The following is a 17,639-nucleotide window of genomic DNA, read 5'->3' as shown; positions in this document are numbered from 1 at the left end:
TTACAATTGCACCAAAAACCCATAAGATACCTAGGAATAAACTCAACCAAAGAGGTAAAAGGTCTGTAATTTGAAAACTATAGAATATTCAGGAAAGAAATTGTAGAGGACACAAAGAAATGGAAACACCATTCCATGCTTATGGGTTAGAAGAATAAATACTGTTAAAATGTCTATACTACCTAAAGCAAATACACTTTTAGTGTAATCCCTGTCAAAATACCAACAGCATTTTTCATGGAGGTAGAACAAAAAATCCTAAAATTTATGGAACCATAAAAAACCCCAAATAGCCAAAGCAATCTTAAAGCAAAGCCGGAAGCAGCCAATTCCAGACTTCAAGTTACATTACAAAGCTGTAGTGATCAAAACAGTATGGTCCTGGCACAAAAATAGACACATAGGGTCGCCTGGGTGGCTCAGTAGGTTGGGCGGCTGACTACGGCTCAGGTCATGACCTTGCGGTCCGTGAGTTGGAGCCCCACATCGGGCTCTGTGCTGACAGCTCAGAGCCTGGAGCCTGCTTCCGATTCTGTGTCTCCCTTTCTCTCTACCCCTTCCCTGTTTGGTCTCTGTCTCTGTCTCTCTCTCAAAAATAATAAACATTAAAAAAATTTTAAAAATAGACACATAGATCAATGGAACAGAACAGAAAACCCAGAAATAAACCCACAACCAGAGGATCAACTAATCTTTGACAAAGCAGGAAAGAATATCCAATGGAATAAAGACAGTCTCTTCAGCAAATGGTGTTGGGAAAACAGGACAGCAACATGCAGAAGAATGAACCTGGACCACTTTCTTACACCATCCACAAAAATAAATTCAAAAAGGATTAAAGACCTATGGGACACCTGGGTGGTTCAATCAGTCAAGCGTCCAACTTTTGATCTTGGTTCAGGTCATGATCTCATGATTTGTGAGTTCAAGCCCCGAGTTGGTCTCTGCACTAACAGCACAGAGTCTGTTTGGGATTCTGTGTCTCCCTCTTTCTGCCCTTCCCCCACTCTCTATGTCTCTCTCTATCTCAAAATAAATAAATGAATTAAAAAAAGAATTAAAGACCTATTTGTGAGACAGGAAAGTATCAAACTTGGGAAGAACACAGGCACCAACTTCTTTGATATTGGTTGTAGCAACTTCTTTATAGATCTGTCCCCTGAGGTAAGAGAAACAAAAGAAATAGTAAACTATTGGACTTCATCAAAATAAAAAAGCTTCTGCACAGCAAAGGAAACAATCAATAAGACTTAAAGTCAATGTTTGGAATAGGAGAAGATATTTGCAAATGACATATCTGATAGAGGGTTAGTATCCAAAAAATATAAAGAACTTATAAAACTCAACACCCAAAAAACAATCACCTTAAGTAAAGGAGAGAAGACAAATAGTCATTTTTTTCCAAATAAGACATACAGATGGCTAACAGACACATGAAAAGATGCTCCACATCACTCATCATCAGGGAAATACAAAACAAAACTAAAATGAGATATCACCTCACAGATGTCAGAACGGCTAAAATTAACAACACAGGAAACAATAGATGTTGGCAAACATGCAGAGAGAGCAGAACACTCTTACCCTGTTGGTTGGAATGCAAACTGGTGCAGCCACTCTGGAAAACAGTGTGGAGGCTCCTCATAAAGTTAAAAGTAGAACTACCCTATGATCCAGCAATTGCACTACTAGGTATTTACCCAGAGGATACAAAAATATTGATTTAAAGGGAGACCTGCAGCTCAATGTTTATAGCAGCTTTATCAACAATAGCCAACTTATGGAAAGAACCCAAATGTCCATTGACTGATGAATAAAAAGATGGAGTGTGTGGTGTATACACACACACATACACACACACACACACACACACACACACACACTCTGGAATATTACTCAGCCATCAAGTAGAATGAAATGCTATAATTTGCAACAACATGGATGGAGCTAGAGAGTATTATGCTAAGCAAAATAAACCAGAGAAAGAAAAATACCATATGATTTCACTCATATGTATGATTTTAGAAATCATATAACATATGAATGTAGGGGAAGAAAAATGAGAGAGGCAGATAATTAAACAGACTCTTAACTATAGAGAAGAAACTGAGGCTCAGTGGAAGAAAGGTAAGTTGGGGAATGGGTTAAATGGGTAATGGGTATTAAGGAAATCACTTGCTGTGATGAACACTGGGTGTTGTATGTAAGTTTTGAATCTTTCAATTCTACACCTGAAGCTAATATTACACTGTATGCTAACTAACTGTAATTTATATAAAATCTTGAAAAAGATAAAAAAAAGAAAAGTATTTAGGATAAAGTTTTTTTTTCTAAGGAATTTGGAAACATTTCCACACATGCAGGCTCTGAGATAAGCATATTAATCTTAGGCAGAATTCTTCAAAGTCATTTCCAATAACACCAGTTTATTTTGTTGCTAATCACTGTCCTGCAAGAAAATATTTCCTTGATCACCTAGGTTTTGAAATGACAGGATATTGAAAGTGAAATAAGTTTTCTAAGTGCAACAAGACCCAGAGATTTGAAGGTGATAATGGAAAACCTCCAGAGGACAAGACCTTATAAAACATCTCTATATATATTTTCCCTGGTCAATTCTCCATGGAGCACATTTTGGAAACATTTGTTTAAGGTTGTTTTTCCACAGGCTATGTGTTTATGATGTAGGCACCACAATAAGCACTTACCTACTTTCTCTATCCTTTATAATTATATTTATATCTCCAAAGTCCCACTTCATAACTTTCCACACTTGTTCTTAAATGATTTTAAAAGGCACATATTTGAGTTATTTTACAAGCCAAAGTGTTGGTTTTAAATAAATATTTATGGTTTATTTTCTTATGCAATCTTTCACAGATTGTGATTGTGTGAAAAAAGAATGTTCACATTTAGATTTTTACTTTTTGAACATTAAAATTGTGCATAAAATTCCAGAACTATCACCCAGTAAGTCTTTTTGCATTAAAACATGATTTTATTTCTCTTCAGTGAGATAGTATTTTGGGAGAAATAAACAAAAATATTGTCCTTATACATTATGAACTGCTTTGATTAGGTTTCAGAGTATTTATCAAAAAAAAAAAAAAAACAAACTCTTAGAGACACAAAAACCTATTACTTTCAAAATTATAGGGGACCCTGGGTGGCTCAGTTGGCTGAACATACAAGGTTGGCTCAGGTCGTGATCTCCTGGTTGGTGAGTTCAAGTCCTGCAATGGGGTTGCTGTTGCCAGTGCAGAGTCCGTTTCTAATCCTCTCTCTTTCTCTCTGTCCTGTCCCTGCTCACACCCAATCTTTGTCAAAAATACATAAACATTTAATAAATAAATAAATAAATAAATAAATAAATTAATTAATAAAACAATGCTACAAAATGTTAATTTCTTAGAGAGATATCACTGTATTATTTCTCTCCTATATCCCATTTTATTTATTTTTTTACTATATGACATTTATTGTCAAAATGGTTTCCATACAACACCCAGTGCTCATCCCAAAAGGTGCCCTCCTCAATACCCTTCAACAACCCTCCCTCCCTCCCACCCCCTATCAACCCTCAGTTTGTACTCAGTTTTTAAGAGTCTCTCATGCTTTGGCTCTCTCCCACTCCAACCTTTTTTTTTTTTTCCTTCCCCTCCCCCATGGGTTTCTGTCAAGTGTCTCAGGATCCACATACGAGTGAAAATGTATGGTATCTGTCTTTCTCTGTATGGCTTATTTCACGTAGCATCACACTCTCCAGTTCCATCCACGTTGCTACAAAGGACCATATTTCGTTCTTTCTCATTGCCCTGTAGTACTCCATTGTGTATATAAACCACAATTTCTTTATCCATTCATCAGTTGATGGACATTTAGGCTCTTTCCATAATTTGGCTATTGTTGAGAGTGCTGCTATATATATTGGGGTACAAGTGCCCCTATGCATCAGTACTCCTGTATCCCTTGGGTAAATTCCTAGCAGTGCTATTGCTGGGTCATAGGGTAGGTCTATTTTTAATTTTCTGAGGAACCTCCACACTGCTTTCCAGAGTGGCTGCACCAATTTGCATTCCCACCAACAGTGCAAGAGGGTTCCCGTTTCTCCACCTCCTCTCCAGCATCTATAGTCTCCTGATTTGTTCATTTTGGCCACTCTGACTGGTGTGAGGTGATATCTGAGTGTGGTTTTGATTTGTATTTCCCTGATAAGGAGCGATGTTGAGCATCTTTTCATGTGCCTGTTGGCCATCCGGATGTCTTCTTTAGAGAAGTGTCTATTCATGTTTTCTGCCCATTTCTTCACTGGGTTATTTGTTTTTCGGGTGTGGAGTTTGATGAGCTCTTTATAGATTTTGGATACTAGCCCTTTGTCTGATATGTCATTTGCAAATATCTTTTCCCATTCCGTTGGTTGCCTTTTAGTTTTGTTGGTTGTTTCCTTTGCTGTGCAGAAGCTTTTTATCTTCATAAGGTCCCAGTAATTCATTTTTGCTTTTAATTCCCTTGCCTTTGGGGATGTGTTGAGTAAGAGATTGCTACGGCTGAGGTCAGAGAGGTCTTTTCCTGCTTTCTCCTCTAAGGTTTTGATGGTTTCCTGTCTCACATTCAGGTCCTTTATCCATTTTGAGTTTATTTTTGTGAATGGTGTGAGAAAGTGGTCTAGTTTCAATCTTCTGCATGTTGCTGTACAGTTCTCCCAGCAGCATTTGTTAAAGCGACTGTCTTTTTCCATTGGATGTTCTTTCCTGCTTTGTCAAAGATGAGTTGGCCATACGTTTGTGGGTCTAGTTCTGGGGTTTCTATTCTATGCCATTGGTCTATTTGTCTGTTTTTGTGCCAATGCCATGCTGTCTTGATGATGACAGCTTTGTAGTAGAGGCTAAAGTCTGGGATTGTGATGCCTCCTGTTTTGGTCTTCTTCTTCAGAATTACTTTGGCTATTCGGGGCCTTTTGTGGATCCATACGAATTTCAGGATGGCTTGTTCTAGTTTCGAAAAGAATACTGGTGCAATTTTGATTGGGATTGCATTGAATGTGTAGATAGCTTTGGGTCGTATTGACATTTTGACAATATTTATTCTTCCAATCCATGAGCAGGGAATGTCTTTCCATTTCGTTATATCTTCTTCAATTACCTTCAAAATCTTTCTATAGTTTTCAGCATACAGATCTACATCTTTGGTTAGATTTATTCCTAGGTATTTTATGCTTCTTGGTGCAATTGTGAATGGGATCAGTTTCTTTATTTGTCTTTCTGTTGCTTCATTGTTAGTGTATAAGAATGCAACTGATTTCTGTCCATTGATTTTGTATCCTGTAACTTTGCTAAATTCATGTGTCAGTTCTAGCAGACTTTTGGTGGCGTCTATCGGATTTTCCATGTATAATATCATGTCATCTGCAAAAAGCGAAAGCTTAAATTCATCTTTGCCAATTTTGATGCCTTCGATTTCCTTTTGTTGTCTGATTGCTGATGCTAGAACTTCCAACACTATGTTAAACAACAGTGGTGAGAGTGGGCATCCCTGTCGTGTTCCTGATCTCAGGGAAAAAGCTCTCAGTTTTTCCCCATTGAGGATGATGTTAGCTGTGGGCTTTTCATAAATGGCTTTGATGATGTGTAAGTATGTTCCTTCTATCCCGACTTTCTCAAGGGTTTTTATTAAGAAAGCATGCTGGATTTTGTCAAAGGCCTTTTCTGCATCGATTGACAGGATCATATGGTCCTTATCTTTTCTTTGATTAATGTGATGTATCACGTTGATTGATTTGCGAATGTTGAACCAGCCCTGGATCCCAGGAATGAATCCCACTTGGTCATGGTGAATCATTCTTTTTATATGCTGTTGAATTCGATTTGCTAGTATCTTATTGAGAATTTTTGCATCCATATTCATCAGGGATATTGGCCTGTAGTTCTCTTTTTTTACTGGGTCTCTGTCTGGTTTAGGAATCAAAGTAATACTGGCTTCATAGAATGAGTCTGGAAGTTTTCCTTCCCTTTCTATTTCTTGGAATAGCTTGAGAAGGATAGGTATTATCTCTGCTTTAAACATCTGGTAGAACTCCCCTGGGAAGCCATCTGGTCCTGGACTCTTATTTGTTGGGAGATTTTTGATAACCGATTCAATTTCTTCGCTGGTTATGGGTCGGTTCAAGCTATCTATTTCCTCCTGATTGAGTTTTGGAAGAGTGTGGGTGTTTAGGAATTTGTCCATTTCTTCCAGGTTGTCCAATTTGTTGGCATATAATTTTTCATAGTATTCCCTGATAATTGTTTGTATCTCTGAGGGATTGGTTGTAATAATTCCATTTTCATTCATGATTTTGTCTATTTGGGTCATCTCCCTTTTCTTTTTGAGAAGCCTGGCTAGCGGTTTGTCAATTTTGTTTATTTTTTCAAAAAACCAACTCTTGGTTTCGTTGATCTGCTCTACAGTTTTTTTAGATTCTATGTTGTTTATTTCTGCTCTCATCTTTAGTATTTCTCTTCCTCTGCTGGGTTTAGGCTGCCTTTGCTTTTCTGCTTCTATTTCCTTTAGGTGTGCTGTTAGATTTTGTATTTGGGATTTTTCTTGTTTCTTGAGATAGGCCTGGATTGCAATGTATTTTCCTCTCAGGACTGCCTCGCTGCATCCCAAAGCGTTTGGATTGTTGTATTTTCATTTTCGTTTGTTTCCATATATTTTTAAATTTCTTCTCTAATTGCCTGGTTGACCCACTCATTCTTTAGTAGGGTGTTCTTTAACCTCCATGCTTTTGGAGGTTTTCCAGACTTTTTCCTGTGGTTGATTTCAAGCTTCATCGCATTGTGGTCTGAAAGTATGCATGGTATGATCTCAATTCTTGTATACTTATCAAGCGTTGTTTTGTGACCCAGTATATGATCTATCTTGGAGAATGTTCCATGTGCACTCAAGAAGAAAGTATATTCTGTTGCTTTGGGATGCAGACTTCTAAATATATCTGTCAAGTCCATGTGATCCAATGTATCACTCAGGGCCCTTTTTTCTTTATTGACCGCATGTCTAGATGATCTAATCATTTCTGTAAGTGGAGTGTTAAAGTCCCCTGTAATTACCACATTCTTATCAATAAGGTTGCTTATGTTTATGAGTAATTGTTTTATATATTTGGGGGCTCCGGTATTCGGCGCATAGACATTTATAATTGTTAGCTCTTCCTGATGGCTAGACCCTGTGATTATTATATAACACCCTTCTTCATCTCTTGTTACAGCCTTTAATTTAAAGTCTAGTTTGTCTAATAGAAGTATGGCTACTCCAGCTTTCTTTTGGCTTCCAGTAGCATGATAAGTAGTTCTCCATCCCCTCACTCTCAATCTGAAGGTGTCCTCAGGTCGAAAATGAGTCTCTTGTAGACAGCAAATAGATGGGTCTTGTTTTTTTATCCATTCTGATACCCTATGTCTTTTGGTTGGAGCATTTAGTCCATTTACATTCAGTGTTATTATAGAAAGATACGGGTTTGGAGTCATTGTGATGTCTGTAGGTTTTATGCTTTTAGTGATGTCTCTGGTACTTTGTCTCACAGGATCCCCCTTAGGATCTCTTGTAGGGCTGGTTTAGTGGTGAAGAATTCCTTCAGTGTTTGTTTGTTTGGGAAGACCTTTATCTCTCCTTCTATTCTAAATGACAGACTTGCTGGATAAAGGATTCTCGGCTGCATATTTTTTTCTGTTCATCACATTGAATATCTCCTGCCATTCCTTTCTGGCCTGCCAAGTTTCAAAAGAGAGATCAGTTATGAATCTTATAGGTCTCCCTTTATAAGGTAGGGCACGTTTATCCCTTGCTGCTTTCAGAATTTTCTCTTTATCCTTGTATTTTGCCAGTTCCATTCTGATATGTCCTGCAGAAGATGGATTCAAGTTATGTCTGAAGGGAGTTCTCTGTGCCTCTTGGATTTCAATGTCTTTTTCCTTCCCCAGTTCAGGGAAGTTCTCAGCTATGATTTCTTCAAGTACCCCTTCAGCACCTTTCCCTCTGTCTTCCTCCTCTGGGATACCAATTATGCGTAGATTATTTCTTTTTAGTGTATCACTTAGTTCTCTAATTTTCCCCTCATACTCCTGGATTTTTTTATCTCTCCTTTTCTCAGCTTCCTCTTTTTCCATAATTTTATCTTCTAGTTCACCTGTTCTCTCCTCTGCCTCTTCAATCCGAGCTGTGAACGTTTCCATTTTATTTTGCATCTCGTTTAAAGCTGTTTTCAGCTCCTCCTGACTGTTCCTTATTCCCTTGATCTCTGTAGCAAGAGATTCTCTGCTGTCCTCTATACTCTTTTCAAGCCCAGCGATTAATTTTATGACTATTATTCTAAATTCACTTTCTGTTATATTATTTAAATAATTTTTGATCAGTTCATTAGCTGTTGTTATTTCCTGGAGATTCTTCTGAGGGGAATTCTTCCGCTTGGTCATTTTGGATAGTCCCTGGTGTGGTGAGGACCTGCAGGGCACTTCCCCTGTTCTGTGGTATATAACTGGAGTTGGTGGGCAGGGCTGCAGTCAGACCTGATGTCTGCCCCCAGCCCATGCTGGGGCCACAGTCAGACTGGTGTGTGCCTTCTCTTCCCCTCTCCTAGGGGCAGGATTCACTGTGGGGTGGCATGGCCTCTCTGGGCTACTTGCACACTTCCAGGCTTGTGGTGCTGGGGATCTGGTGTATTAGCTGGGGTGGGTAGGCAAGGTGCATGGGGGCGGGAGGGGCAGGCTTAGCTCGCTTCTCCTTAGGTGATCCACTTCAGGAGGGGCCTTGTGGCAGCGGGAGGGAGTCAGACCCGCTGCTGGAGGTTCGGCTCCACAGAAGCACAGCGTTGGGTGTTTGCGTGGAGCAAGCAAGTTCCCTGGCAGGAACGAGTTCCCTTTGGGATTTTGGCTGGGGTTTGGGCGAGGGTGATGGCACTGGCGAGCACCTTTGTTCCCTGCCAAACTGAGCTCTGTAGTCCGGGGGCTCAGCAACTCTCCCTCCCTTTGTCCTCCAGCCTTCCCGCTCTCAGAGCCCGCTCTCAGAGCAGAGCTGTTAACTTATAACCTCCCAGATGCTAAGTCCCACTTGCTGTCAGAACACACTCCGTCAGGCCCCTCTGCTTTTGCAAGCCAGACTCAGGGCTCTGCTTGGCCGGCAGGCCACCCCCCTGCCTGGCTCCCTTCCACCAGTCCCTGGAGCATGCACCACCTCTCCGCCCTTCCTACCCTCTTCCGTGGGCCTCTCATCTGTGCTTGCCCCAAGACTCCATTCTGCTAATCCTGTGGCGGTTTTCTGGGTTATTTAGGCAGGTGTAGGTGGAATCTAAGTGATCAGCAGGACGCGGGATGAGCCCAGCGTCCTCCTATGCCGCCATCTTCCTCTCCTCTCTCCTATATCCCATTTTATTTTTTTTTAATTTTTTTTCAACGTTTATTTATTTTTGCGACAGAGAGAGACAGAGCATGAACGGGGGAGGGGCAGATAGAGAGGGAGACACAGAATCAGAAACAGGCTCCAGGCTCCGAGCCATCAGCCCAGAGCCTGACGCGGGGCTCGAACTCATGGACCGCGAGATCGTGACCTGGCTGAAGTCGGACGCTTAACCGACTGCGCCACCCAGGCGCCCCATCCTATATCCCATTTTAAAAGTCTATCTGTGCATGCAAAAATTATATGACTAGATTGTGTATTGTTTTGATAATGCAACTAAACTAATATTAATTTTCCATTGAAAATATGATACCACTATAAAATAGTTACTTATGCCTTAATGATATAAAAATTGCAGTTAGTATCAGATGGAATTTTCATTATTGCTATTTTCTCTCTAGACTTTTTTAAATGATCAGCTTAAGATAAATAAATACATAAATAAATAAATAAATAAATAAATAAATAAATAAATAAAAACAGTAGTCTGCATTTTAATTTCTTATCGGGTGCATGTGGATTAGTAATTTACTTTGTTACCTATGGCCTTAATGGATACAACTAAGAGAAAATAATGAAAAATAAAGGAAGGCAGAATTCATTTCTATATATTAAAAAACAATTACATAATAGCTTGAAATGTGCATTTACTATTATGGATCAAGGAATTCCAAATAATTTGAGGTGTTCATGTAAAGGCTGAGTGAGCACTTGTTGAGAATGCCATAGCGTCAAGCACCAGATAGCTTTTACATTTACCTATTTTTCCAACAGCTATAGTCCAGGATTTTATAATTTATAAATTAATAGTGTTACTTACAGTATTAACTATGTTATCTTAAAGTATATTTTACATTTTAATTGAAAAAGTAACACATGTGCAGAATAGAAAATATCTAGCATTAGGAAAGAAAATATCCCTCCAAGCCTGTATCTTCCAGATCCTCTAGTTGTACAGCCTCACCAAAGGCAACCTCTTAACAGTTTTATGTGTATCTTTTCATAATATTTATTATGTCGGTGTAAGTGTACATGATGTTTTCCTCATTCCACACAAATTGGAATATACTATGCCTTCACTTCTGTACATAGCTTTCTCATTAATTCCTGCATGGTGTTCCATCAAATGGATGAATTAAACTTTTTAGCACACTTTTTTTTAGAGCAGTTTCCGGTTTATAGCAACGTCAAGCAGAAGGTAAAAAGACTTCCCGTATACTCCATGCCAATTTGTTTAGTTGTATAAACATCACTACAATTCAATTTTAGGAGATTTCTATCACCCTCAAAATTCCTCTCACACTCATTTACAGTCAATCCCCACTTCCATTCCTAGTTCTTCGCAATTACTATTCTGCTTCTGTGTCTATATATTTGCCTTTTCTAGAAATCCCATGTAAATAGTGTCATGCAAGATAGTCTTTTGTGTCTGTCTTCTTTTACTTGGCATAGTATTTTTGAGGTTTACCTGCATTGTTCATATATCAGTGGTTTGTTTCTTTTTATTACTGAGCCATATTACATTATATAATGCCACACATTGTTCAACCAGTCACCGGCCATTTGGATTGTGTCTTTTTAAAAGCTATTATAGATAAATACTTCTATTAACACTTTATACATGTCTTAGTGTGAAAACATTTTATCTCCTTTTTCTTTTTTAATTTTTTTTAATTTTTTAAATTTTTTAAATATTTATTTTTGAGAGAGAGTACGAGTGGAGGAGGTGCAGAGAGAGAGAGCAGGGGACACAGAATCTGAGGTAGGCTCCAGTCTCTGAGCTGTCAGCAGAGTCCAACATGGGGCTTGAACTCACAGACCACAAGATCATGACCTGAGCCAAAGCTGGAAACTCAAACAGCTGAAGCACCCAGGTGTGCCTCTTTTCTTTTGTTTAATTTTATGTTTAATTTTATAAGATATTACTAAACAATTTGTCAAAGTGGCTGTATTGTTTTACGTTTTCACCAGTAGTGTGTTTGCATTCCAGTTTCTCAATATATCCACAGTTAGTATAATCAATCATTTGGCTCACAGTCATTCTACTGAGTTGGAGTGGGATCTCTTTGTGGTTTTTAATTTGCATTTCCCAAGCCATGGTTATTTGGTATCTTTTCATGTGTGTATTATCCATTCATATAGCTTCTTTAATGAAATGTATTTTAATTATTTTGATCATTATTTTAAATTTTGTTGATACTTTAACTTTCAGAGCAGTTTTAGTTACAATAAAATTGAGAGAAATGTATAGAAATTTCCCATACACCTTCTGCTCTCACACATAATAGATTCCCCATTACCAGCATTCCAAAGTGGTACCAGCATACCACCAAAGTGGTACATTTGTTACAATTGAAAAACCTACATTGATTCTTTATTATCACCCAAAGTCCACAGTGTGCATTAAAGTTCAGTCTTGATGTTGTGCATTCTAAGTTTGATCAAATGTGTAATGATATGTATTCATCATAATAGTATCATATAGATAATTTTCACTGCTCTAAAAATCCTCTATATTCTGTCCCTTCATCTCTTTTACCCTCTCCCCACCTTCTAGAAACCACTTATCTTTTTACTGTCTCCATAGTTTTGACTTTTCTGGAATGTTATATAGTATTCAGCTTTTTTAATTAGCTTATTTTACTTAGTAATTTGCACTCATGGTTCGTCAATATTTTTTCATAACTAGATAGCTCAATTCTTTTAGGTTTTAATAATATTACACTGTCTGGATATTCCAGACAGCTTATTTGTTCACCTACTGAAGGAAATCATGTTTGTTTCCAAGTTTTGGCAAAGCTTCTATAAGCATCCATGTGCAGGTTTTTGTGTGGACATATCTTTTCAATTCCTTTGGGTAAATACCAAAGATCATGACTGATGGATCACATGTTTAGTTTTGTATAAAACTGTCAATTGGTCTTACAAAGCAACTGAACCATTTTGCATCCTTACCTGTTACTCTACATTATCACCAAAATTTGATGTTACCACTATTCTTGATTTTGAGCATTTTAATAGATGTGTGCCGGTGTCTCATCATTGTTTTAATGGACATGTCCCTGATGAAATATGATGTGGAGCATCTTTTTATATGCCTATTTGTTATATCTATATATTCTTTTTTAGTAAATAATTGTTCTTTTTTTGTGTACAATTTAGTGATTCAGCATTTACATATAATACCCAGTGCTCATCACAACAAGTGCCTCCTTAATCCACAATGACTATTTAACGTACTCGCCCACCCCTCTGGTAACCATCAATTTGTTTTCTATAGTTAACAGTCTGTTTCTTTGTTTTCTTCTCTGTTTCAACCCCCACCCCCCCACCATGATCATCTTCTTTACCGAAGTGTCTATTAAGGTCTTTGGCTCATTTTTAAATCAGGTTGTTTATTTCATTGTTGAGTTTTAAGAGTTCCTTGTAAATTTGTGGGGGTTTTTAGTTTTGTTCCATTTTGAAATAAAAATTACATATTTAAGGTTGTATGTCATGATGTTTTGATATACATATAGTGAAATGATTACAGTAATCAAGCTAATTAACGTATCCATCTCCTCACATAGTTACTGTTTTGTGTGTATGCATGCTAAAAGCACCTGAAATGTGCTCTCTTAGCAAATTTCTAGTATACAATAGAGTGTTATTAACTATACACATTAGATTTCTAGAACTTATTCATTCTATAAAACTGGAACTTTGTACCCATTAGTAAACATTCTTCATTTTCCCCACATCCCCTTCCCTGAAAATCACCATCCTACTTTTTACTTTTATGAATTAAACTTTTTAGATTCCGCATATAAGTGAGATCGTGTGATATTTTTTCTGTGTTCAGCATATTTCACTTAGAACACTGTCCTCCAGGTTCTTTTTGTATATTTTTGATAATAGACCTTTATTAGATGGGTCTTTTGCAAAATTTTCCGCCCAGTCTTTGGCTTGTCTTCTCAATGTTTTGAAGTGCCTTTCACAGAGTATCTTTTAATTTTAATGAATTCCAACTTATCAATTATTATTTTCATTGATTGTGACTTTGACATTGTATCTAAAAAGTCATCACCATACCAAAGGTCAACTAGGTTTTCTCCTATGTTAACTTCCAGGAGTTTTATAGTTTTGTGATTTATTTTTATCGTTTATGATCCATTTGAGTTATTTTTGTTGTGAAATGTGTAAATGTCTGGGTCTAAATTCTTTCTTTTATATACATATTCAATTTTTCCATCACCATTGGTTGAAAAGATTATCTTCACTACATTGTATTCTATTTTTTTCCTATTGTAAAAGAAAATTTTACTGTATGTATCTCACGCACACCTCCCCTCCAGAAATGCTCAGTTTATTCTCTGTAGTTAATAGTCTTTTATGGCTTGCCTCCCTCTCTTTTTGATTTTTTATTCCTTCTCCTATGTTCATCTGCGTTGTTTCTAAAATTCCACATATCAGTGAAATAATATTGCATTTGTCTTTCTCTGACTTACTCATTTTGCTTACCATAATACACTCTGGCTCCACCGACAACATTGCAAATTACATTTTATCATTCTTTTTTATAGCTGAGTAATATTCCATTGCACGTATATACCACCACTTTTTTATCCACTCACCAGTCAATGGACATTTGGGCTCTTTCCATAATATAGCTATTGTTGACAATGTTTCTATAAGCATTGGTGTACATGTGCCCCTTCAAATCAATATGTTTGTATCATTCGAGTGAATACCTAGTAGTGCATTTGCTGGGTTGTAGGGTAGTTCTATTTTTAACTTTATGAGAAGCCTCCATACTGTTTTCCAGAGTGGCTGCACCAGTTTGCATTTCCACCAACAGTGTAAGAGGGTACCCTTGCCAACTTTCTTGGTATTCTTGCCAATATCTGTTGTTTGCTGTGCTGTAAATTTTAGCCATTCAAACAGGTGTGAGATGGTATCTCATTATGGTTTTGATTCTGTATTTCCCTGATGATGAGTGATGTTGAGCATCTTTTCATGTGTCTACTAGCCATCTGTATGTCTTATTTGGAAAAATGACTATTATGTATTTTTCCCCTTTTCTTAACTGGATTATTAGCTTTTTGGGTGTTGAATTTCATACGTTCTTTACATATTTTAGATACCAATCCTTTATCAGATAAGTTGTTTGCAAATATCTTTTCCATTTCATAGGTGGTCTTTTAGTTTTGTTGATTGTCTCCTTTTCTGTGCAGAAACTTTTTATCTTGATGAAGTTCCAATAGTTCATGTTTTCTTTGTTTTCCCTTGTCTTGGGAGATGTGTCTAGTAAGAAGTTGCGACAGCTGAGGTCAAAGTGGTTGTTGCCTGTGTTCTCTAGAATTTTGGTGCTTCCCTGTCTCACACTAAAGTCATTCATGAATTTTAAATTTGTGTATGGTTTCAGAAAGTGGTTCAGTTTCAGGCTTTTGCATGTTTCTGCCCAGTTTTCCCAATACCATTTGTTGCAGAGACTTTTTGTTTTGTTTTGTTTGTTTTTTATTTTTTTAAATTTTCTTTTTTATTTTGTAAAATTTACATTCAAATTAGTTAGCATATAGTGAAAGAATGATTTCAGGAGTAGATACCTTAATGCCCCTTACCCATTTAGCCCATCCCCCTCCCACAATCCCTCCAGCAACCCTCAGTTTGTCCTCCATATTTATGACTCTCTTCTGTTTTGTCCTCCTCCTTGTTTTCATATTATTTTTGTTTCCCTTCCCTTGTGTTCATCTGTTTTGTCTCCTAAAGTCCTCATGTGAGTGAAGTCATATGATCTTTGTCTTTCTCTGACTGACTAATTTCACTTAGCATAATACCCTCCAGTTCCTTACACCTGTCAGAATGGCTAACATTAACAACTCAGGCAACAACAGATGTTGGTGAGGATGTGGAGAAAGAGGATCTCTTTTGCATTGTTGGTGAGAATGCAAGCTGGTGCAGCCACTCTGGAAAACAGTATGGAGGTTCCCCAAAAAGCTAAAAATAGAACTACCCTATGACCCAGCAATTGCACTACTAGGCATTTATACACTGGATACAGGTGTGCTGATTCGAAGAGACACATGCACCACATGTTTATAGCAGCACTATCAACAATAACCAAAGTATGGAAAGAGTCCAAATGTCCATTGATGGATGAATGGTTGAAGAGACTGTCTTTTATCCATTGGATATTATTTCCTGCTTTGTTAAAAATTAGTTGGCCATAGAGTAGTGGGTCCACTTCTGGGTTGTTTATCTGTTCCATTGATCTTCGTGTTTGTATTTCTCTCAGTATCATACTGTATTGATGACTACAGCTTTATAATATAGCTAGATGTCTGGAATTATGATGCCTCCAGCTGTGATTTTCTTTTTCAAGAATGCTTTGGCTATTTGCAATGACATGGATGGAGCTAGAATGTATATGCTAAGCAAAATAACTCAATCAGAGAAAACCAAAACCACATTATTTCACTCATATGTAGAATTTAACATGTAAATTGAACAAATAACTATGGGAAGGAGGTAAATAGAAATACGAGAGGGAAACAAACCTTAACAATAGAGAAGAAACTGAGGGTTGATGAAGGAAGGGTTTTGGGAGATGGGTGATGGGTATTAAGAAGGGCACGTGTTGTGATGAGCACTGGGTGTTGTATGTAAGTAATGAATCACCGAATTCTACTCCTGAAACCAATATTACTCTGTATGGTAACTAAATAAAATTTAAATAAAAAATAAAAAGGAACAGGTTTTATGTCTTGAACTCTTCTTACCCTACTCAATTAGTCCACTTATGAAATTTTAGACTTAACCTGTTGTAATTTATAAGTTGGCTAAACAACATGTTCACCCTTTGATTAAATTTTAAAAAAATATTTCTGTTCTTTCATTACTTTCAGGCAAACATTTTTTTCATGACAAATTTCTTATAGAACAGGTGACTAATTGTAAGGTTTTTTGTTTTGTTTTCTACTGCAAAATATTTCAATTTTGAATTTAACATGGATAAGAATGCCATATGGTCTTTCATGATCTGAAATTCCTTATGGTTTTCTCTTATCTAAAAAAAAAATTTCTGGGATAAAAAGCAAATAGTTAAAAATGTTGATATCTGTTTTAGTAAAACCAAATATTTTTTTCATATTTTTATTTAAATTCCATTTAGTTGACACATGCTGTAATATTAGTTTCAGGGTTAGAATTTAGTGATTCATCACTTACATATAACAAGCAGTATCCTCCTTAATATTCACTACTAATTTAACATCCCCAATGTACACGCGCGCACACACACACACACACACACACTTCTGTCCAGCAACCCTGTTTGCTATCGATAGTTAAGACTCCGTTTTATGGTTTGCTTCTCCTTTTTTTTAACCTATGTTCATCTGTATAGTTTCTTAAATCCCACATATGACTGAAATAATATTGCATTAGTTTTTCTCTTACTGCATTATTTTGCTTAGCATAATACAACCCGGCTCTATCCATGCTCTTGCAAAAGGCAAAATTCCATCCTTTTTTTGAAGTTTGAGTAATATTCTGTTGTGCATATATACCATACCTTCTTTATCCATTCATCAATTGATGGGCTTTTGGTCACTTTCCATAATTTGGCTACTGTTGATAATTCTGGTGTAAACATCAGGGTGCATGTCTCCCTTAGAATCTGTATTTTTGTATTCTTTGGGTAAATCTCTAGTAGTGCAATTTCTGGAATGTAGGGTATTTCTATTTTTAATTTTTTGAGAAACTTCTATACTGTTTTCAGAGTGGCTGCACAAGTTTGCATTCCCACAAACGGTGTAAGAGTTTCTCCTCTCTGTGCAAGATAACCATTATCTATTGTTTCCTGTATTGTTGATTTCAGACATTCTGACAGGTGTGAGGTGGCATCTCATTGTAATTTTTATTTGTATTTCCCTGGCGATGAGTGATGTGGAACATCTTTTCAAGTGTCTTTTAGATGTCTGTATGTCTCCTTTGGAAAATTATCTATTCATGTATTCTGCTCTTTTCTTAACTGGGTTATTCATTTTTGAATTGAAATTGAATAAGATCTTTGAATTGAATAAGATCTGTTGAAATTGATAAGATCTTTATAGATTTGGGATACTAACTCTTTCTCAGATATGTCATTTGTAAATATATTCTCCAATGCCTTACATTCCTTTTAATTTTTTTTATTGTTTCCTTTGTTTCATAGTTTCTTTTCTTTTTTT

The 17,639-nt window shown here is 36.9% G+C and overlaps 1 long non-coding RNA gene across 1 annotated transcript; it reads right to left on the bottom strand.

The window, feature by feature from the left end:
* Positions 1-4,104: 4,104 nt before the first annotated feature.
* LOC115507666 lies at positions 4,105-17,357 on the bottom strand. Its single transcript, XR_003966766.1, has 3 exons — positions 17,254-17,357; positions 15,221-15,223; positions 4,105-4,118 (listed from the first exon to the last, which is right to left on the bottom strand). It is a non-coding gene; the product is annotated as an uncharacterized LOC115507666 (long non-coding RNA).
* Positions 17,358-17,639: the final 282 nt, after the last annotated feature.

Source organism: Lynx canadensis, chromosome X (assembly GCF_007474595.2).
Source record: "Lynx canadensis isolate LIC74 chromosome X, mLynCan4.pri.v2, whole genome shotgun sequence".
Lineage (NCBI taxonomy): Eukaryota > Metazoa > Chordata > Mammalia > Carnivora > Felidae > Lynx > Lynx canadensis.
Note: the sequence above shows the minus strand (reverse complement) of the source record. Positions and strands in the feature narration are given on the sequence as shown.